At 35.5% G+C, this 22434-nt stretch overlaps 1 protein-coding gene across 2 annotated transcripts in view; it reads left to right on the top strand.

Moving 5' to 3' along the window:
* The window catches only part of ADGRB3 (adhesion G protein-coupled receptor B3), a 748566-nt gene that overhangs the window by 113327 nt on the left and 612805 nt on the right, over positions 1-22434 (top strand). The window lies entirely within an intron of this gene.

Here is a 22434-nt window from a genome sequence, read left to right as displayed (position 1 = left end):
CTCCCAAAGTGCTGGGATTACAGGCTTGAGCCACCGCGCCCGGCCATCTGCTTTATTTTTAATGAGCTCTTTTGCTGTGTGTTTTGAAACCTACCGTTGGCCAGTGAGGGTGGGGTGGGAACAGTGAGAGTGCTGGCTGAGGATGGGCAGTATGGGTTAGTGAAAGATGGGAATAATGTCATCCAGAAAAGTTTTAAAGCACGTAACCTATACATTGCAGACTTCAGTCATTAGCCTTTAGACAACAACCATTGTCTAAGTCATAGCATGCCTGACTTCAGGAAGCTAGTCCTCTTTTAGGTTTATTTGTTCCCATGTATTTCTGGGAGTCCCAAGGAGATCTTACCTTTTTCGCCCATCTGTCCTAAGCTAAGCCTATTGTTCCACTCTTTTGGGCGTCATCTTTTATCCCTTGAGTGCAACTTTCCTCTTTCAGGACACTGCTCCTCCACTTGTACTGCTGCGTCTGCAAATGTGGATGCAGGTTACCTGGTGTCTGTTTGAGAATAGCTAAGTCCAGGCTCTACTACCTAATAGTACTTACTGAAAATGTCAGACACAGACAAGAATAATTAAACTCAATTCTAGATATAACTGCTCTCATGCTCCATACCATGAAACTCTTCACTGGGTTCCTCACTGAGTTCTCATAGTTTAGACTTCTACCGTGTTTCATGGGCCAATTTATCCCTCTTGATAAGAATATTCTTAACCAGGTCACTCGCAAACAGAATTTATGCCCACCTACCCTTTTCCCCCATCCCATTGTCCTTAATATGCTGAGTCCACACAGAAGAAAACAAGTTTCCACCTTATCTCCTTCTTTCCCAGTCACAGCTCAGTCTTCAAGTTAAATAAAATGAAATGAAATAAAACGTCAGAGATGTAAGTTCATAGAGAAAGAGAGAACTCTATTTAAAAATTTATTATTATGCAAATGGTTGTCTCCTAGCTATTATAATACATTTACATAATCAAAAGTCTTATTAAAATTTCCCCCATACCAAGGGAGCATTTTGCCCTCAAATAATCCAAAGGCAACCTGAAGAGAAATAAGAAAAACTGATGTATTTTAAAAAACCCATATACTATCCTCATACCCCCATCTATTTGTAGCCATCATAATTGTCAAAACTGGAATCTATTCAGTGTTAAAAAAATCTTGTTTCATGTCTGTTGAGAACACAAATGCAAGGGGGCATATTGTAATTATTTTAATTAGTAAGGATATGCAGTTATTTATTGAGCATAAAATTTGGGTGTGACACAACTATAAGCCCTCCATCTATTTAACATAATGTGCCCTGAGGATGTGATACAGTGATATTAGTAACTGGGAACTCATTATTTTCTTTAATTTTGTATCAATTCATTTCAGTTATCATTAGCTTACTATTCATCCCACATCAACTTATGTATGATACTGTGGGGGAAAAAAGGCATTTATAAGAAAAGATTTTTAGCTTTTAGGAAACCTATGATTAGATTGGTAAAATGTAGGCATAAAAATTTGAGGTGATTTGTAAGCAATATATAAACAAATGCAAGATAATGCACTGTTGGTATTAAAAGAAATCAAAATTGAAATATGGAACTACTTACCTGGTTAAGATAGTGTAGAAATTGATTTGGCCCAATAATGGTAATGGATTTCAGTTGTGGCAGAATATTCTTTCTTTCTTTCTTTCTTTCTTTTTTCTTTTTGAGACAGAGTTTTGCTCTCGTCACCCAGGTTGGAGTGCAATGGTGCAATCTCAGCTCACTGCAACCTCCACCTCCTGGGTTCAAGCAATTCTCCTGCCTCGGCCTCCTGAGTATCTGAGATTGCAGTCATGCACCACCATACCTGGCCAATTTTGTATTTTTAGTGGAGATGGGGTTTCACCATGTTGGCCAGGCTGATCTCCAACTCCTGACCTCAGGTGATCCGCCTGCCTTGGCCTCCCAAAGTGCTGGGATTATAGGCATGAGCCCACTGCACCTGGCCAGTTGTGGTAGAGTATTCTTGAAATATGAAGGCATACATTAGCAAGACTAGGAAGTACATAGACTGAATCAAGGCAAATGTTTGAAATGAGAAGTTGGGTCCAGTTGGTGTACACTCTTGAGTGTCAAGCTGAGATGTTGGGGTTAAGTTCAAGAGGCAATGTTGTAAATTCTTGCTCCAGAGAGTGTAGGCATGTACATTATGTATTTGATTAATTGTTTGATTGATAAAAAGTTTTTTTATGGGTAAATCTGGTATACACTTGTGAGATATTTTAGTGACGGGAGTAATTATAAGCAAACTTACTTCAAATATTCAAGCAGACCTTGGGTCATAGAAGAATGGGGTCAGCTTTGAAAATCATTAAGAGACGACTGAGGGAAAGTGAAGGAGTTTGTTCTGTTTTAACATAACAAGCACTTGAGGTAGGGTACATGAAGCAGAGGTACCTGTGGAAGATGTTAATGACATGAGACTGAACATAGGACACCACATCATCAGCATTTCCATCAAAAACAAGAAGAGCTGCTACGGAAAAGGTACCACTCTAGGTGATAGGGATAGTGTGGTATAATACACTATCCATGATTTTCAGGGAGAACAGAATTCATACACAAGAATATCAGTGAATATGTAAGACTTAACTTGCCAAGTAAGTGTCAAATTTGGGCACCTATTCTCCACAGGAGATTGATTAGAAAGTCCATCGGACAAAATTGGACTTCAGATGAGCCTTTAAGGAAAGTGGAAAAAGGGAAGAGAGGATATTATCTAAGTCTCTTGGGCGTCTGCAAATAGCTAATGCCACAAGAATTAAGCTGCAAAGTAGTAGGTCATCAGATTGACAAGGGAGGCAAAGTAATTTTGAATTCATCTCTCTGGCAAAGGATGCCTATGGAAGATTTCTGAACATAAGACTGATGTGAAAAGAGTTATTTTGGGGAATCACGGTCAAGTTTGCACTATGTGACAGGAAGGTAGAAACTAGGGGCGGTCAGGGGAGTTACTGCATCATTATAATATTCTAGGTGGATTCTTAAGTAGAGAGGAGCAAGTAATGTGAACATGAAGAATGTGACAGATTGAGAGGTGTCATAAAAATAATGTCAGTAACTGACTGGAACTGAGAGAGGCAAAAGTAAAGAAAAATTACTTTTTCCTAACCTGTTTGTTTTTGTGACATTGACAAAAATAAAGCAGCCTGGTGCAGGTTGGGGGCACTGGTTGTATTTGCAGGACACCGTGACCAATTTGGTTTGAGGTCCTGGAAGAATACCCAGTTGAAATTTTCTTTCTAAACTATTGATATGCAATTTTTGAAGGCACAAAGTCATTTTAAAATGGAATTTTAGAAATTAAATCATTTGAAATAGTAGGACATGGGGATCTAGAAAGGATGTATTATCCATCTGAGGTAACAGCTGGAAATATGAAGTGAATATAAATCCAGAATGTGAGTTCTGTAAGAGAGCGGGTCCCTATGGGGAGAACTTAGTGCTACATTGTGATTTGGGTCCCTCATTTAGTTAGCAAGCAAGATTAACTTTTCTCCAAAGTCAAAGATTAAATCTAAGGATAAAAAATGTAGAAACTACTTTCAACTACGATGCATATTTGATCCTCATGTTTATCATGAGTTAGGCAGGATAGTGTTATTCCCCTGTTAGATTAGGAAAATTAGACTTTTGTTAGTCTCTGAACACTTTCTTTTCATGCCAGGCCTCTGGTCATAGCAGGGCAATTTTAGAGACCAAGAAGTCAGAGGGGCAGGGAGTTAAGGCGATCACCAAGTATAACTGAAAACCAAAAATAAAGAAGATAAGCTTCCTTCTCTCTTGTTTACAATCATAGCATGCTGTGCTTGTATCTACTACACCATTAATAGCTTTGCCTTTTGATTGTTTCCTTTATGCTGGTGGACTCTGAAAACACACATTGTATATTATTTGTATTATTTTCTTGTTAGCATTTAACATAGTATCTGATAGGTGGTCAGTATATTTGTATTGAATGCTCACTACCAGGTGTTCATCCAGGAGAATTGGGAACAAGAAGTGTGTAAAATACAAAATGTAGATTCTGAGTTCAGAAACTCATAAACGAAGTCTAGATGAGACTCCCTCCATTTAATATGAGCACTTACATGTGGGAGTCATGTGTGGAGAATGAGGAAATTTAAAAAAAAAAAAAAACATTAGAAAAGTTAAAGATATCAACATCTATGCTCTCACTGAGAATTGAGAGAAGACTGAAATCCAACCCTTGCACAATATTCTGGAGTGACAGGGCTGTGGGATGAAAAAGGAAGCCATGGGGGGAATTCTTGAGCAAGGACACTCAGCCAGATGGACAAGCAATGCTGTTGTTAGAGGAATACTAGACAAGCCAAATATAACAGTGTCAAATGGAAGGAATATACTGAGAACATAGGATGGGTGCATGCCTGCATAAATTTGTGTTTGCATGTGCGACCACGTATGCTTGTGGTTGAGCGAATCTATAAACGCAACTTCATTTAGGCACAAACTAATGGAAGCAGAAGCCAGTTCAAAGGCATTAATGAAAGTGGAGCTGAGAGTCCTAGAATAGCTTCAGGGATGAGCAACAGGATCAAATACATTTTGAGAAGAGAAGATTATCTTCCCTCCAGATTATAGATATGATTGTTTAAAGACATAAAGGAAGGAGCTAGGCAAATAAAACAGTAAATATGCTGACATTGATGAAGATGATAAGTGAAAGGACACCTCTCCCCAGAAGAGGTGGTGGGGGGGTCCGGTGTCTGGACAGTTTTGACCTGACTGAGCAGGAAGAAGTGCCTCTATTTTTGGACATTAGAGAGAAGGATAAGAGGGTGGATTCTGAAGTGAAGGGCAGTGCTGTGAGTGTGCTCACAATCAATCTGATGGTTCGTCTGGATTTTTCTTGGGGAATTAGGAGGTAAGGCCACCTGCCAAGAATGAAGTTGACATAGACCTGAAAAAAAAAGAAAGGTCAGTTGAGAATAGTCACTCCATGGAAGGTGAACAATACAAATGAATAAAGATGATGAGAGTTTGAAGGGAGTCAGAAATCAACCCAGGGAACTGTAACATTCTGTATTTGAAGGAAGCAGGGAAGAAACCACAAAATGGTGAAGATTCAAAGTATTTATGACAGAAGATAGAAGAGCAAGAACTGAAGGCTTTGGGTGCCAGGAAGTGGAGAGTCTCAAACATGGGAGAAATATTTTCTTAGGAATTTACTCAGGACATTTGCTTTGTAAAATTGCATGTAAGACTTCATATTTTCTGATTAATAGTGTTTTGTTGTTTTATCTCAACCATCTTTGAAGACATGGTACATTTGTCTAGCTTTAAACAAAATACATTTTTTCCAAAATGAGCATATTTAAGGAAGATAATTCTTAGGTAGCGTACAAATACTTCTACCTTTTTCCAGGTCCTATTAAGAAGAACTTTTAGAAAACATTGATATATGTGTTCTCTAAGTCTAGAGTTTTGATTAATGGGCACGTTGGCATGTTTCTACTTCCTTCACCTGATAGCTAACTCGGCTCTGGGAAATTTCTTCAGGTCAAATTAAGGGTAGAGGACAAGAGTATAATGCCCCAGGAGACGGCTGTATATAACTTCCATTTGAATGTCACCAATGAAAAAATTGCCTTGGTTTAATTTAAAGCATTTGCTTAAGAAGAGAGTAACTTTATAATTGAATAACACTGCTTCCTTCCTATCAACCCCATGGGTATAAGAGTTAAGAACTAAAACAATTTAATAAGATAATATTTCAAGCGCATACCGTTCTTCCTTTTTCATGCACAGAGCACTTGAAATCCAAGGGGGAATTTTGTGTGCACAGGCAATATAAAAAGCTAGGCTTGTGGAAGAAAGTGGTTGCCTAAATCCAAATGCATAGTATGAAATAGAAGCATGGCTTCTTATTTTTGAAAATCTGTGTGATAAAATGGCAATGGATTATTTTCCTGTAGTGCAGGTGCTCACTTTACTGCTGGCTATATTCAATACCAAAAAAAAAAAAAAAAAAAAGAAAGATGCAGGGCATGCCTGGGCTTCCTGTGCCACACAGAGACCAGATGGGAGCTCGGGATTGTTTTGTTTATCATACGGCCTCCAATGTTGGAGAAAGGTGCCGCGAGGAACACAGACTATTTAGTTCCAAAACTCTTGGTATTCTAATAGTTGCAGTTATACTGACTGCTTCTGCACAGAATACATTTTTACATTTATGGAGTGATTAAAATTGTTTCTGTACAGTGTTTCCCCCAGTGTGATAATGGACATTTAATCACATAACATGTGCCTTCCATTTGTGAAATATCATGTAACATTCAGCGGTGTTGGCAGTGCTGTTACCAGATTCATTTCTCTTGTCTGTGGCACTCCTTCACATCCTCTAAATAGTGGTTACACATCTTTCAGATCTTCTCAAATCCTCATACTCTCTATTCCACACTCCTACATTTCCTTTCTCTGAAAAATTAGAAACCATTTGTTGATAATTACTTCAACTTCCCTCCAATTTGGTTATAAATTTCCTTTATTCATCTCTCCTGTTGTGTTCTGTTCTCTATCAGGAGCACTCAACTCCTTCCTGAGCATAACCCTTTTTGACCAGGTCTCTGTCCTGCATTTAATGTCCCGGTTTTCCACCTGTCCAGATATGTGAAAATCATGTCCCCTAAAATCATGTCTTCCCTATTGCTGTGTTTTGCTCACCAGCTAATACTACCCTCAATTTTATATGGATTAGCCATCTGTTGGTACTTTGAAAAAAGAGATTGATTTAATTTTTGGACATTGTGCTTTTTTTGCTAAACATAACCTCTGAAGTCAGTGTCTAAATCATGGCAGTTCCCTTTTCACAACCTTATTTGTCTGACTTTTAGTTTAAGATTCATTTTCTACCAGACTATTGATCTAATAATCAAATGCCTTTACCTTCCATTTTTATTGTTTTGTCCAACTTATCTACCAGTGCTTTTAATGACAGTTTCATTTCTTTAGTGCTGTGTCCCTTTATTTCCTATGTCTCTTGAAATTTCCTTTTCACTTTCTTATAATTCTTTTTCTGCAAGTCCCAAAGATGCTTGAGACTTTTATGGCATAATAAGCAAAACAGGAAAAAAAAAATTAAAACCTTACTTTTGTCTTGCTTTTCTCTCTCAAAATAATACCCATATCTTATTGTGTCCCTAGAAAACTCCTGAGGGCTTACCACCAATGTTTCAGCCCCTTGCAGTCTGACTTCTATAGTTACCACTATGAAAGCTGTTCTCTAACATTACCATTGACCTTTTAAATAACTGATTTCAGTATCTATTCACAGCATTTATGCAACTTATTGCTTGGTTCTACTTGCAGCTTTGATCAGAAACTCCTTATTACATCCTCTTGCCTTTTAGAGTGTGTCCCTTCTCTGTTGCTAATGGGAAGCGCCACAGTGAAAGTCTAAATGTATCAGCTAGGAAGCCTTATAGACCTACCTTCCTGTTCTGGCCTCTGATAGGATATAACCCTAGGGGAGCTGTTTAATTCTTTTAAGGCTCATTTATTCATCTATGGGAGACAAATTCTCCTCACAAATTTGCTGTTAAGATTAGAGGTAATGAATATTAAATAAACACAGCCACGCAAGTGTCTAATATCACTGACTCCACTATCACCACTATCATCCCACCACCTGGCCATTACCATCACTCACCACCATAATCATTATCATCGTCATCACCTTCATTTTGGATCTTCAAGGTTGTCTCTCGTCCTATTTTTATTATTTCTTGTTCTACCGTATCTGTTTCCATTAACAGTAAGAAAACAACTCTAACAAACACAGTATCGACAAAGTTTCATTGTATCCCTTTCTTTGTAAAAATTTCCAGTTGTACTGCATTTCCTCCTAATATGTCATTTATGTCATCTATGATTTTGTCTTATCTTCTAATATATTCCCCCATGTGTCCTATGGTTAAGTCCCAGGATATCACATACATTCACATTTCTTCATCATAGTTATTTGCCAATGCAGAAAAATGTTCTATACATATGCGGTCCAGCTGAATTATTATCTCCTTCTTGAAGTCATTTTTATAGCCCCCTAGTTGAAATGAATGATTTAACATTCCTCCCATGGTGCCCATTAAGCACTTTTTATAGCATATGGCATTTATGTTGTTCAGCTTTGTAGTATAACAAATTGCTTATATGTCTGTTTGACCACCCTTCTCCCAATCCTAAAAACTGCTTTAGGGTAACTACATCGTTTCATTCCTTTTTGAATTACAACCAGCTTTGTTCCTCAAAAGGGTGATTCCCGAGATTGGCAGTTTTATACATACATGCATACAAACACACACAATTTCAAATCTAGCAGGTGCCCAGAATACGAAATGGTAGGCCATGAACTCTAGAGGGCTTGAAAAGGCTTGAGAGATCACCTCTTCGGAAGAGGCTACCCATCATAAAGTATTTTAAAGCAAGCAACCTCCCTTGATAATCTCATTGCTTATGAGAAAATAGTAGATATTAAATTATAGAAGAGATAGGATATTTAAATATGTTTTAATGGTTTGTGGCCTATTTATTACTATATAGAGTGCATACATAGCCATTCACTACCAATAAAAAGCATTTATTTTCCCATGTATTTGAGGCAAATGAAAAGAGAAAATAATCAGTGTATTCCAAATTATTTAAACTAATTTGCTATTCATTTATCAGTTCAAAAGCATTTACATAGTTTTGTGAACTTTTTTCTTTTAAATATTTTATTCAGTTCTTGAAAGATTATTTTACATATATTGCCTAACAAAATATGTGTTTCTCACAGATTATATCATTGTTTATTCTTTTGTTTTAGTTCACTATTAATTCCTGTCTTGGTCTCTTTATTTTTAATACAGATGCTATGTGTATAACTTTAAACCATTGCATTCCTTATTCTAGAAATTTCTCTTACATTCTCACATGGTCTGATTTTATATAAAATTGAGGTCACGTATTCTTTATATCAAATTAGTTCTTTTTTTATGCAAGATAATAAAAGTTTCATTGATGTGAATGTTTCTTATACTCAAAACTTAAATATAGAATATTTATTGTGTTAATGAAAATATTTCCAATATGTAAAAAGGAAATTTTCTTTCAAAAACAACAAACTAAACTAAGCCAATTGAGAGGTAAAAAATGAAAACTATAGATGAAGAAAATGGATGTTAATAGCATAAATTATTTCATTGACATTACCATATATTGTAAAATTTGACCTAACAAAATCTCATAGGTTTTTATTCATTAAATAAAATAATATATTAATTGTTTGAAGTTATTTTAGTTCAATTTGGGTATGATACTATATTTTTGGTTTTATTCTAGCCAGTGTGCCCTTAACTTGGAAAATTACATTTAATTACATAATTTGCTAGTTTGGCCTGTTATTTCCTTTATATCTTAAAAGCATAAGCAGATACAAGCAATTCAGTACTTCTGATCATTGTATAATTTACATTATGGTCAGCATTGTATAATGAAAATCACTTATTCATTGCAAATGATGGTAATTCCTTATGGCATCAAAGATGGAGGTAAACATTTAGAATATGAGTTATTTCTGAAAATGACACACACACATACACACAACTCAAGGACATTTCTCCCCTAGGAGTGGTTGTCATACACTTGAGTAATGGATATTAAATTTCTAGTAGCTAGTTGGATAGAGCTTTTCCTATCAGAGAAGCTAAAATTCATTAAAAACTAATTAGAAATGTATAGGAGGTTTAATTTTCCATGTTAAGCCTTATTAAAGTGAGATAAGTAATTCATAAAGTATCAAAGGAGTGCTCTGGTCAAAACCAAATAAAATGACGTTACCAAGTATTGTTTCCTGATAAATCACAGAAGCTATGAAAACAAGACAAGGCAAAAACTCAAGTTCAACTCATCTTGCTTTTTGTCAGAGGAAAACAACAAACATAATGTCTACACAACTCTATTAAATGGTGGCTCCTGGCAAAGAATCTATGAAGTAGCAGCTGTCCATGCAGGTGGACTGCCTCCCTTTTAGTATTCTAGCTGGAGAAAATCGTGCCATTTGCTGGAATACATTTACCCGCAGCAAAACGTCACTGGGTATGAATTCTAGCTAGATTCAATGTCCAATTACTGAGCCCACCACAGGACACTATAATAGCTGCATGTCCAGTTCTCTGCATAAATTTGTCAGCTGCATTCAACGTGCAATTTAGATATACGGCATATAGTGGAAACCAAAAGGAAATATTCAAATACTATAATTTTTCCTTTTGCTAAACTTATAATTTCTAAAATACTTTGGTATCATTTTTAATGTTGTCTTCCAGCTAAATGGTTTGGGTTATTTCCATGCTGGAAAAATTAAGTTGATTCTGTTGACATCTTTCCTGCTGCCTCCTACAGCGGATGTTCTCACTCCTCCTTGGTGATCCTAAGAAACAGGACAGCTGCTGACAGTAGTAAACAGCAATACAATTCCTGCAGTGCCAGTTCAGATCACATGCCCTGTTAAGGCAGGAACTCCCCATCTCCAAGTCTGCAGGTGAGAGGCAGCAAGGAGAGAGGGAGAAATAATAGACAGTAGGTAGACAGTGCCCTAAATATTCTCCAACAAGCACACTTGGATTTACATATTTATATAAACGCCCTAAACTTCTTTATTTATCCCTTTCTTTTGACTCACCTAGGTTTTCAGTTGGTAACTCCTTGCAGGCAGTGTCAGGCATGACTAGTTAACTCCATGGTGCTACTTTGAACCTAAATTAGGCTTCTACATTTACTACATATTTCTTTATATGTCAGTGGAGCACAGGTTGTGCTTTGGTGTCCTCAGCAGGCTTGTTCAGTGTCGATGTGGTACTTGCTTGGTTTACTTCAGTGAGTGCACAGAGTATTATGCTGCTATGTCCCAAAATATGCAGGCGCCAGATATTTATTTTCTCTTTTATTATATAGGCTGTAGGTCATGTTACATAAACCTGTTTTCTCACAGCCCTTTTCTTTAGATTCTGCTTTGTTGTTGTTGTTGCAAACTTGTTTGTCCTCTGATCAAGTCTGAGGTTTTTAAGCACGACAATGCAAATATGTTTTACTATTAGGTTTTCTCCTCATCATTACACTGTGTTCAAAAATGGTAATTGAAAATGGAAAATGGAAAATTGTTATGAGACCAATTAGGTAATGTGTATGTCAAGTTCGAGTTTAACTGAGAGGTGTTGTTTGTGACCATTATATTGTCTAGTATTTTTCTATAAGAATGACAGATTTTTATTCATATAATCATATAATGATTTAAGCCATATTATTGCATTTAAAATCTACCTTAATGTAAAATGAAAATTTCATGTAGTAAATGTATACAAATATTCAGATATCAAAGAGATTTACAATGTCCCTGAATGATAAAACTGAATAATTGTACAGCTATCGTTTCTTTCCAAGGTACTTTATAGGCTTAATTTAGTATTTTAAAGGTCATCTTTTTCCACTCTTTTCTCCACCATCTCATTTTCTGTCTTGTTCAGTACCTTCTCTTTTCCCCCTTCTTTTTCTCCTTGACTTTCTCTTTTCTCCTCATTCTCCTAATCCCCTTTTAAAGAGCTTTGTAATCTGCAGTTAAATGAAAATGTTAACAGGTGAAAATAACTTACATGTTTTGTTAAAATAAGTGAGTAACGGTGAGCAACTTGATTGACTAAGAGCTGAACCTTACTGTGAACTCACAATAATCAAATTAGCAATTTACAGATAAAGCATCAAAATAAGACAAAATAGACATAAGCCCAACCATGAATATATATATTCTATATATTCTATATACTACATATATTCTATACATTATATATATTATATATTCTATATATATTCTACATATATATTCTATATATATAGAGAGAGAGAGTGATAGATGTGACCAAATAAATTAATGAAACAAACAATTGTTGAACAAATAGGACTGGTAAATTAATTATTTGTAAAGGTAAACGAAAGTAAATGAAAACAATAAAATAAGTCATAAACATATTTGCATAAATTGTTAATGTCATGCGATACTTAAGGTCAAGTAGCATGGTCCTCATAAAATAACTGGTAAGTGGAACCTAAATAAAATTGTCAAAAAATTAGACTCATAATCATAAAGACTAAAATAAGAATTATAGTAATAACAATAGCACCTATCATTTACTGAAACTCTACATTCTCTCAAAAAAACCTGCTAAGTGAATTATTTATAATAGCACAAGTAACCATCTATTAATCACATTACTCTGTAAACTTCAAAGGAGGGACATAGGGTTTAAAGATTTAAAGTAATTTGTTAAACTCAGAGTCAGAATTTAAAACTTAACCTGACTCCATGCATTCATTTAAAACATTCCTTGTTTGTGGTCATTTAGGTTGTTTTAATTAATACTGTAACACCTAGTTGATCCTTCTGATACTCACAAACATCCACATACATGTGTTCATTTAGGAGATAAATTTTTCTTTTTTGCAATGGAGTCTGGCTCTGTCACCCAAGATGGAGTGCAATGGTGCGATCTTGGCTTATTGCAACCTCCGCCTCACGGAATCAAGCGATTCTCCTGCTTCAGCTTCTCGTGTAGATGGAATTACAGGCGCCCACCATAATGCCCAGCTAATTTTTGTATTTTTGTAGAGATGAGGTTTCACCATGTTGACCAGGCTGGTCTGAAATTCCTTACCTCAGGTGATCCGCCCGTCTCAGTCTCCCAAAGTGCTGGGGTTACAGTCATCGGCCATTGTGCCCGGCCACTTATTTTAACTGTTATACTTTAATCATTGAAAAAAAATGCTACTCCTATTTTATTCATTTAATGTCACCTTGCTAGACATTCATATTGCTTATTGATTTTTCCCCTATTACAAATAAGTTAGCCTGAAATTTTAATATCCCTGCATTTTGCTCATATTAAAAGCTTTCTTCCTTCTGATAGAATTACTGAATGATAAGGGATGCACATTTTAGATGTTAACTAGATGTAATTAGAAGTGATGGCAGGTATTTCTGTCTTGTTTCTGAATTTAAAGGTAATGCATCTGAAGATTGACCATTAAGGATAATCACCCTTTAGATTTGCTTGTTTTAGAAGAGTTGTTATTTTTCTTTACTTGAAGACATTTTCTTTCTTATGTAATATTTTTAGACATGAGGCCAGTGCGGTAGCAGTAGCTCACACCTGTAATCCCAGCACTTTGGGAGGCCAAGGCAGGTGGATCGCTTGAGCCCAGGAGCTCAAGACTAGCCTGGACAACATGGTGAAACCTCTCTGTCAAGACTGCTGCCCAGGCCAGGTGCTGTAGCTCACACCTGTAATCCCAGCACTTTGGGAGGCCAAGGCAGGTGGATCGCTTGAGCCCGGGAGCTCAAGACTAGCCTGGACAACATGGTGAAACACTGTACCAAAACTACAAAAATTAACCTGGTGTGTTGGAGTGTGTCTGTAGTCCCAGCTACTTGGGAGGCTGAGACAGGAGGATCACTGGAGCCTGGGAGCTAGAGGTTGCAGTGAGCTGAAATGCACTTCAGCCTGGGTGACAAGGTGGGACCCTGTCTCAAATAAATACATAAATAAAGAAAATTTTTAGACATGAGATAGGCATTGGACTTTATCAAATTTTTGTCCACAATTACTCTCTCATGTGATCTCGACCATCAGTATTTAATGTTCTTGCCAAGATCTGGTTCTATTAAATGAGATTCGAGGCCAAGTATACACAGGGAATGTCAGAATTTTGGAGAATATGAGGATACTGTTAGAAAAAAGAAATATAGAATATGATGATTGATACCATTGATACACAGGATACCAAACTGACCATAACTATTATAAAAAGTGAAGATGAAAAGAATAAAGAAGTATATATGATCTTCTCAAGGAAATCAAAGCAACTTGGAACTGAAGCATCAAAATCCACTCAGCAAAAGACTGAAAGTGACCACTTTGGCTCAGGTGATATCAGACAGGAGATATCAGCCTGCTCGAGCAGACTCTGGAAGTGAACATGAAGTTTCAAAACCAGAATCATAAATAAAGACCAGATTATCAAGAGGAACCACAAAAGCAGCACCACTGGAAAAAAATGTAATAATGCACCATGTCTCAATGAAGATGTCTCAATGAAGATGAGAGTTTCACAGGAAGTGTGAAGATAGAGTGAAGTGTGAAGATAGAGATGGAAGCCTTTTAAAATTGTCCTTTAAAGTTATGTTCTTTTTTATTTAGTAGTTATCCTCATGTCAAAAATTTCTCAAATAATTTAATTTTCATTAGGATTGTGATTAGATTTGAGTTCATTGATTAACTTAAATCAATTAATATCTTGAAATGTTTCAACATGGTGCATGGTCTCATTTATTTATGTCTTCTTTTATGTCCTTCAATGAAAATGATAGAAATGTGTAACTTCATTAACAAAGGATTTCATGTTTTGGTAAAGTTTATTCTGGAACATCTTAGGAAATGTTACTCTTTAATTTGCCTGCTGAAATTTTGATTTGGTAACTGCTGATATGAGGTAATGTTACTGAATGTAGCATGTTGGCCTTCAATCCAGCAACTTATTGCCCCTTACTAGTTCTCAGAGTTTGTCTATAGAATCTTGGGGTGCACGTGAAGACCATAAATGTCTGTTTCCTGAAGAATGTCTTAATTTTGAGACTGCTTTATGACTTTGATGTCCTTTCTTTATTTTTACTATCTTTTTGCCCTCATTGGACCTCTTTATAATGTTGAATAGCAAAATCAATAGCAAATATTAATGTATTTACTTATGAAATATTTATAAAATTATACCAATTATGGATGATGTTTATTTCAGGTCTGTTTTGGGAAGCAGAAAACGATGTTTAATTTTAAGGAAGTTACTTTCTACCTCTAATTTTTAAAATAATTTTTTAGTCATGAATAGGCATTAAAGATCATCAAAGATGTTTTATCCATCTGTTAATAACGATCACATTTTCTGTTCTTTATGTAATGAAATTACTTTGGTAGATTTTTCTAAATTTAGATTATCACTGCAAAAACCTTTCTTGTCCTGTATATATTCATATAGACACACACACACACACACACACACACACACACACACACACACACACACCCAGAGCAGAGAGTTGAATTAATCATGCTTCTTAGTTCATAGTGTGCTATAATTATTGATCCCTGCAAGGGTCTTGTCTTATTAAATTCATCTTTATTTATAAGTTTGACAAGTTTACAATTTTCTTCCTGTATGATACCTTGCCTAGTCCTAAGGTCAAAGTTATACTAACATCATAAAATTGGAGCTTTGCATCTTTTCCTATAGTATGAAATAGTGTGTGTAAGATGAAGAGTATCTATTTCATGAAATTATGAAAAATCCCTACAAAAGCTCCTGGACTAGGTAACTGTTTTTATTCTTGGTCAATTTTGGTAAGTTATATATTATATATTTCTATATATTTCCATGTGTCTGAAAAAATGTTTCATTTATTCAGTGTTTTCAAATTTTTCGGTATACCTTAATAATAGCTTGTCTATTCTAAAATCACAAATTTATATGCCATTATATTCATTTTACATTTTTCATATCATGTGTAGATGTATTTAATTTTTATATGGTCTTGCCAGATTTCTTTTAGATCTTTTCCAAAAAGCAGTAAATTATTTTGGTTGGCCACCTCAATTGTGATTTTTGTTGATAATTTCTGTTTCATTTATTTACTTGTTTCTCTCAATTGTTACTTTTTCTTAAACTTCTTGTGTTAATTCTGTTTTTATTTTTTACCTTATTTCATTGAATGCTCAGGTTATTTATTTTCAGTGTTGCATGTTTTCTACTAAATGATTTTTATTTTTGGTTAAACATTTCATTGTAGGTACTATACTAGTTCCTTCATACATAGTAGGAACTTTTTAAGTGACAATACATATATTGGCCACTGTTTTACAGAGGTTGTATCAGTTTATTCTCTCAATAGTTCTATTTATGAAAGTGAATGGCTTTTACTACCACTTTATTTTTAGATCTCGAATTGCAGATCTTATGAATAATTTGTAATTTAATGGATAAAAATGGCATATTAGTTTTGCTTTAATGTGATTGCTAAGACTTCCTGGATGAGGCTATTTTGAATATAATTTCATATTTACTTAATTTATGTTTTCTTGATTGTTTTAATAAAACATTTCCTTAAAACCTATTGTAAACATGTACACTAAATGATTCCAATTAGTTGTACTCTTACAACTTTTTTACTTCTTGTCTCACTCTTCGTGAGAATTTACAATTACTAGCCAAACTTGAACAAACTTCAAAAGCTACAGCCATAAAAGATCATCTTTATAAAAAAAAGTTACAGCTTATTTATGCTGCAATTATGTAGTATCTATAAATGATTAAAAACACAACTCAGCTAGTTATGTAGAGATTAAATCACAATGAAATCTGTTTATGAGACACTAACTCATTTGTAACATACTGGTTTTTCATTCATGGTTCTCAAAAAATATTGTATGTACACTCTTTTTTGGAATCATGTATACATTTTGACTATTCATGGTCATTTTTTCTCATGTCAGATGAAGGAAATTTTCTCTATATTTTTATATACTCTATAACTCTAGACTTTCATTAAAATAAGCATTATTTTAAAATGCTTTCATTTTAGTTCCTTAATTGTATATTTCTAGAGGTATAAATTATTTGTATAAGTATCTTTATATTATTGATACAGAAATAGAGTAGGCCAAATCAATTTTTTAAATTTTGTGAATTAGAATATATAACATGACAATACCAATGTTCTTCCAAAGCGGGAATCTACAAGTTAAGAAAATCCAGGGGTTAAGAGCTACACAGTTTTTTTCCTTTAAAATACTGGCAAGCCAAATCCAGGAGCACATCAAAAAGCTTATCCACCACGATCAAGTCAGCTTCATCCCTAGGATGCAAGGCTGGTTCAACATATGCAAATCATTAAACGTAATCCATGACATAAATAGAACCAATATGACAAAAACTACATGATTATCTTATTAGATGCAGAAAACGTCTTTCATATAATTCAACGCCCATCATTCTAAAAACTCTCAATAAACTAGGTATTGATGGACTGTATCTCAAAATAATAAGAGCTGTTTATGACAAACCCATAGCCAATGTCATACTGAATGGGCAAAAGCTAGAAGCATTCCCTTGGAAAACCGGCACAAGACAAAGATGCCGTCTCTCACCACTCCTGTTCAACATAGTATTGGAAGTTCCGGCCAGGGCAATCAGGCAAGATAAAGAAATAAAGGGTATTCAAATAGGAAGACAGGAAGTCAAATTGTCTCTGCTTGCAAATGACATGATTGTATATTTGGAAAACCCCCTTGTCTCAGCCCCAAATCTCCTTAAGCTGATAAGCAACTTCCACAAAGTCTCAGGATACAAAATCAAGATGTGCAAAAATCACAAGCATCCCTACACACCAATAATAGACAAACAGAGAGCCAAATAATAAGTGAACTCCCATTCAAATTGCCACAAAGAGAATAAAATACCTAAAAATACAACTTACAAGGGATGTGAAGGACCTCTTCAATAAGAACTACAAACCACTGCTCATGGAAATAAGAGAAGACACAAACAAATGGAAAAAAACATTCTATTCTCATATATAAGAAGAATCAATATTGTGAAAATGGCCATACTGCCCAAAGTAATTTATAGATTCAATGATATCCCCATCAAGCTACCATTGACTTTCTTCACAGAATTAGAAAAATCTACTTTAAGTTTCATATGGAACCAAAAAGGAGCCTGTGTAGCCAAGACAATCCTAAGCATAAAGAACAAAGCTGGAGGCATCATGATACCTGACTTCAAACTACAAGGCAACAGTAACCAAAACAGCATGGTACTGCTACCAAAACAGATATCTAGACCAATGGAACAGAACAGAGGCCTCAGAAAAACATCACACATCTACAACCATCTGCTCTTTGACAAACCTGACAAAAGCAAGCAATGGGGAAAAGGATTCCCTATTTAATAATTGGTGTTGGGAAAACTGGCTAGCCATATGCAGAAAACTGAAACTGGACCCCTTCCTTACACCTTATACAAAAATTAACTCAAGATGGATTAAAAATGTAAATGTAAGACCTAAAAACGTTAAAACCCTACAAGAAAACCTAGGCAATATTCAGGACACAGGCATGCGCAAAGGCTTCACGACTAAAACACCAAAAGCAATGGCAACAAAAGCCAAACTTGACAAATGGCATCTAATTAAACTAAAGAGCTTCTACACGGCAAAACAAACTATCATCAGGGTGAACAGGAAACCTACAGAATGGGAGAAAATTTCTGCAATCTATCCATCTGACAAAGGGCTAATATCCAGAATCTACAAGGAACTTAAACAAATTTACAAGAAAAAAAAACCATCAAAAAGTGGGCAAAGGATATGAACAGTCACTTCTCAAAAGAAGACATTTATGCAGCCAACAAACATGAAAAAAAAAGTTCATCAATACTGGTCATTAGAGAAATGCAAATCAAAACCACAATGAAATACCATCTCATGCCAATTAGAATGGCGATCATTAAAGTCAGGAAACAATAGATTCTGGAGAGGATGTGGAGAAATAGGAACACTTTTGCACTGTTGGTAGGAATGTAAATTAGTTCAGCCATTGTGGAAAACAGTGTGGTGATTCCTCAAGGATCTAGAACCAGAAATACCATTTGAACCAGCAATCCCATTACTGGGTATGCACCCAAAACATGATTAATCATTCTACTATAAAGATACATGCACATGTGTGTTTACTGCAGCACTATTCACAATAGCAAGGAGTTGGAACCAACCCAAATGCCCATTAATGATAGACTGGATAAAGAAAATGTGGCACATATACACCATGGAATGCTATGCAGCCATAAAAAAATGATGAATTCATATCCTTTGCAGGGACATGGATGAAATTGGAAGTCATCATTCTCAGCACACTAACACAGGAACAGAAAACCAAACAGAGCATGTTCTCACTCATAAGTGGGAGTTGAACAGTGAGAACACACGGACACAGGGAAGGGAACATTACACACGTGCCTGTTGGAGGTTGGGCCTGTTGGAGGCTAGGGGAGGGATAGCATTAGGAGAAATACCTAATGAAGATGACGGGTTGATGGGTGCAGCAAACCACCATGGCACGTGTATACCTATGTAAAAAACCTGCACGTTCTGCACATGTATCCCAAAACTGAAAGTACAAAACACACACACACACACACACAAAATAGTGTAATATAACTCTTTACTGTAATAAAAAAAATTGAGATTCTTTAAGTTAAAAGTTTTAATCTTTTTTATTCCTTCCTAAACGAAGTTCTGAGAGAAAAAGCAAAATCATTTTTGTTAAATCTTTTCAAAAAACTATAGATATCAATCAGGTAAGAACTCATTTCTAAACTCTGTCTTCTCTTAGTGGAGATGGGAGAAGTTGAGGATTTACCACTGATGAATTTTCCAAATTGTTTATGACTTCCTGTTGAAATTAACTGAAGCTGAATTATTTAAAACATGGCATATTGTTATGCTTCCAATATTTTGAATTACTCTGGCTATCTTCATTTTCAACTGACAACCACTGTCTTTTATTATCTTAATAGAAAGAGAAAAAGAAATCTGCGTACTTTGTTTTCTGGTGTTTTATACACAAATCTCAGTAATTGGATTCTGAGACTCCATTCTCAGTTTTATCCCTGGGCTCTTATTGATTATTTGGCCAGTGAGATAGGCATTCTGGAAGGAATACATTAAGGGAACAACAACACAGTCTGATAAGTGGTTCCAAAATCACTGATGTTGCAATTTTGGTAATGTACATCTCTGTCTTGAGATATAAGATTGGGAATATGCAGACCCTCTTCTCATCACTCTGCACATTATTTCTTGCCTTTCTGCATCTCATTAGCATCTGCAACCTAATGTGTGCCAAAAACACAAAGGCAACTAAAACTTTTAATAGAACAATTGGGAGATATGTCTGTTTTTTGTTTGATCCACACTGCTGACACCATATCCACCAGCAATCTAGATGAAATAATTAATTTTCTCCTCATTCAGAGATTCTGTTACTCAAATGGGTTGGTGATTATTTTCAAGGAAGACTTATACTCTGTTCTTTCTGTCATTCAGACCTCTTCATTGCGTTCTAAAAGTAAGAGGTAAGAGTTTGTCCTCAGTTTTAAGAATATAGCATAACATTATTTTTAGGTCTCATTTTATTATAACTAGAAGAGTAATTATAAATAAGAGGAAACTGAAATTCTAGGAAGTTGAAGTTTGAGGTGAGGCTAATGCTGGATCCCATAGATTGTGATCCCTGAGAATTGGCATAGATAGTGGCTTCATGAGGAAAATTGGGTCCCACGGTCAGACCCACCTGACTGCACATCCTTAATCTTCTGTTTTGTGACATTAGGGAATTCCTAATTTATTCTGAAAATATTTATGAGTTCCTTGTTAGGCACTAAAAGTATCTCTGAGCTGCCTCTTAGCATTATTATCAATTTGGAAAAGTGGTATTGTGCAATGTGACTGGCACATGGCTGGCTGTTGGTAAATGCAATTTCTTTCTCTTAGTTCATGAATCCTATGTGAAGCTTCTTTCACCGAAATCAAATGATGAGTGCATCCATTAATGGATCATACTGCATTATGTTAATATTTAATTTTAAATTTTTGCTGTGTAAACTTTTATTTTCATTGTGGAATGTTTCAAATTCCATGACAAATTTGGGGACTACAAAAACAAAATTATTGAATGCACAGTGTTTTCTTCTTTTTTTTCATAAGAAGTTGAAAAGGGAACAATAATAAAAATAGAATACCAAATGTGTGCACATAATTAAAGTTGACTCACCATTTATTAAACATCTATAACGTGTCAGAGACCATGCTGTGTGTGCTAGTGTGCATATATATACACATATATATGTTTGCTCATATATAGAATTACCTTCTAATTGAAGAGATTTAAATGACATGTTAGCTGATCCCCTTTTTAAAGACAATAGTCATATTCATTCATTCCTTTATTCATTCATTTAATGAATATTTATTACCTACTCTGAGTCATACACAAGTTCTAAATACTGACAATACAGCAGTGATGAAACAAACTCCCAGTGTTCAGTGAGATTACATTCTAAAAAGGAGAGAGAAATAACAAGCAAGCAAACAAGCAAGTTAGCAATATCATATAATTTCAAATGTCATGAATTAAAATATAGCAGCATTAAGGAGAAACAGAATGGCATGTACTGGGGGTGTTAGGTAGATAGCGTGAGTAGGGAAGGGGTTCTCTGATCATATTGCATCTGACCTGCAAAGGAAAGGAAAGGTTGCAGAACAGAGAAAATATATAGAACTTGAGGGAGAATCAGTGGTTTTCCAGGCTCAATTGCAATCAGACCGCATAGCATTGTGAGTGTTTGATAAGCACTGTGACCTTCTCAAGGAGTGAGAAAGCATTAACAGCTCTATAGCTCTGTTTGTGGCTTGCTTCTATTTATTAGAAGAGGACTACTGTGAGGAAAGTTGTATTTTCACAATGGAATATTGCTTTACCAGCACTTTGTAGGAGGAATTGGAACAGCAAAGAACCCAAACCAAGTAATCAGTGAGGAAGCTATAGCAATATCCTAGGGAAAGGGTAGCGAGATTGAAATGGAGAAGACTGCTGTGAAGTATTGCAGATGCAAAACTGAAAAGGTTTAGCAACTGAATGGGTGCACAAGGAAAGGTAGGTGATAGGGATAAAGAATAGGAGGGCTAGAGGTGAAATTTAGAAGCTGGGTAAGTGAAGGGATGGTGAAGCCATTTAGGGAAATAGAGAAGATGGGTCGATAAGTAGATTTCAGAAATGGAGACAGGTAATTTCACATTTGAACTTTTGAGGTATTCATAGGACTGTTTGCTTGAGATGTTTATGAGTCTCCTGAAACTGCGGATTGGATTTTGGAAGTCTGTGTGAAATTCCAGTTGCAGATTTGGAAGCGAATATGTTCGGCTTTAAAAAGGCATCTGAGACTTATGTCTTAAAAAACAACAAACCTGCCAGTAATGACATACCATACCAGTAATCAATCCTGAGAAAAGTATTATTTTGCCAGTACTCTAATGAGAAAAGTCAAGACATTTGAAACAGATTCAAGCTAGAGCATCATAAACATCTCAACACAAATTACTAATATTAATTATAATTACTGCAGAAATAGCCTTTATACCTTGTAAAAACAAACAAAGAGGCCAGGTGTGGTGGCTCTTGCCTGTAATTCCAGCACTTTGGAAGGCCAAGGTGGGCAGATCACTTGAGCCCAGGAGAT

This window comes from Colobus angolensis, unplaced genomic scaffold, assembly GCF_000951035.1.
Source record: "Colobus angolensis palliatus isolate OR3802 unplaced genomic scaffold, Cang.pa_1.0 Scaffold613, whole genome shotgun sequence".
In the NCBI taxonomy this organism is placed as follows: Eukaryota; Metazoa; Chordata; class Mammalia; order Primates; family Cercopithecidae; genus Colobus; species Colobus angolensis.
The sequence above is the reverse complement of the archived record's forward strand: the minus strand, read 5'-3'. Positions and strand labels throughout refer to the sequence as shown.